Raw genomic sequence first — 2,215 nt, forward strand, 5'->3', positions numbered from 1 at the left:
AAAAAAAAAAAAAAAAAAAAAAAAAAAAAAAAAAAAAAAAAAAAAAAAAAAAAAAAAAAAAAAGAAGAAGAAAGAAAAGAAAATGGATATTAATTTAGATCATCTGCCCTCCTGAGCAAGAACTTTTCTGTCCTGCAAGTCCTAGCTCAAGTCTGGCTATCCCACAAAGTAATAATCATTCATTTTTTGCCATATGATGAATCTTTTAAAACTCAAAACAAAAATAGATGATCTGCCTTGGATTTTTAAGAAATGTTTTAATTTGTAGTGTGGCTCATTCCTTCTGAATATCTGATTCTGAACTTTACATGGATTTTAGAATACATAGTTTACATTCCTATTTGACTCCTAAAGAGTCATGTGTAGGTTCATTGCTACAGTAGAATTAATTAAAAATCTGCTGCTGATAAAAGGAAAAACACACCAGGCTTACAACTTGACTCCTGCTTCCCCACATTTTTCAATTTTTTGGATCTTTGTTTTACAATTAAGAAATTTGGGGGGGTGGATCCAAGATGGCCGTTTAGGAACAGCTCAGGATTGCAGCTCCCAGTGAAAGCACAGAGGGTGAGTGGACACCGCATTTTTATTGACCACAGACTAGGAAATTCCCAGGCGGAGGAGCTTCACAGGCTGCCAGCGCAGCTGATTCAGCCGGCGCGGCTGCTTTGCCCTGCCCGGCTGCTTTGTCAGTGATGCGGTGCAGTGGTTCTCCATACAAAATACACTGGTCCGGGTTCCCTTTTGGCTGGCGATTGGAGCCATGGGAAGTCACCCATTCATCTGTTTAAAAAGGGGACTGAACAGGGAACCAGGACAGTAGATTCCAGGGCAAAAAAAGTGCCACGAATCTCAGTGCCGCTGTTTAAGCCAGCGCAGTGAGTTGCCGCATGGGAAAACACACAGATCCCGGCGCCTCTTCAACAGGTGACTGGAACACCAACTTAAAAAAAAAAGGCAGGGAGCCAGGCGATCAGGCTCGGCTGGTCCCACCCCCACAAAAGAACAGCAATCAGAAACTCTCTGGATTGAGAGTTTCACAGCAAGTGCAGCTGAACCCAGGATGGTCCAGCTCTGTGGGGGAGGGGCGTCCGCCATTACCCAGGCAGTCCAAAACTACGGAGGTAGTCAGCCAATGCTGAGGCAGCCTGCCATTGCCAAGGCAACCTGCCATTGCTGAGGCAGCCTGCTGTTGCCAAGGCAACCCACGACTACAGAAAGAGTCTGCCATAACAGAGGCGGGCCACCATTGCCGAGGAAGTTCTAACTATACCCATATAAACAGGACTGCAGGGAAGTTCACTTGGCAGCTGGGTGGAGCTCACAGCAGCTCAGCAAAACCTCTTCAGGCAGACAGTGACTAGGCTGCCTCCTTGCTGGGCAGGGCAGCTCTGAAGGAAAAAAAAAAGAAGGCAGCAGCATAATGGAAACTCATAAATAAAGCCCTAAATCCCTGGGACAGAGCACCTGGGAACAAAAAGCGGTTTATGAGTTCTGCTGCAGCAGACCTAAACGTACCTGCCCAGCAGCTCTGAATGAACAACGGAGCTCACAGCTCAGCATTTGAGCTCCTATAAAGAACAGACTGTCTCCTCAAGCAGCTCCCTGACCCCTGTTATATCCAAAGAGCCACCTCATAAAGGAGAGATCAGACTGACACTTGGTAGGTATCCTTCTGGGACAAAGATAGCAGAAGAAGAAAACTGGTAACAACCCGTACTGTTCTGCAGCTGCTGCAGGTGATCCCCAGGCAAGCAGGGCCTAGAGTGGGCCTCAACAGACCTACAGCAGAGGGGCCAGACTGTTAGAAGGAAAACTAAGAAACAGAAATAACCTCATCATCAACAAACAGAACATCCACTCAGAAACCCAATCTGAAAGCCAGCAACTACAAAGACGACAGGTGGACAAATCCATAAAGATGGGAAGAAACCACCGCAAAAAAGGATGAAAACACCCAAAACCAGAATACCTCTCCTCCTAAAAGGGATCACAACTCCTCACCAGCAAGGGAACAAGGTTGGATGGAGAATGAGTGTGAAGAAATGACAGAATCAGACTTCAGAAGGTGGGTAGTAGGAAACATCTGTGAACTAAAAGAACAGTTCTAACTGAATGCAAAAAAACTAAGAACCTTGAAAAAAGATTTGACAAAGTGCTAACAAGAATGGACAAAATAGAAAGGAATATAAGCGAATTGATGGAGCTGAAAAAC

Source organism: Cebus imitator, unplaced genomic scaffold, assembly GCF_001604975.1.
Source record: "Cebus imitator isolate Cc_AM_T3 unplaced genomic scaffold, Cebus_imitator-1.0 Scaffold124, whole genome shotgun sequence".
Classification (NCBI taxonomy): domain Eukaryota; kingdom Metazoa; phylum Chordata; class Mammalia; order Primates; family Cebidae; genus Cebus; species Cebus imitator.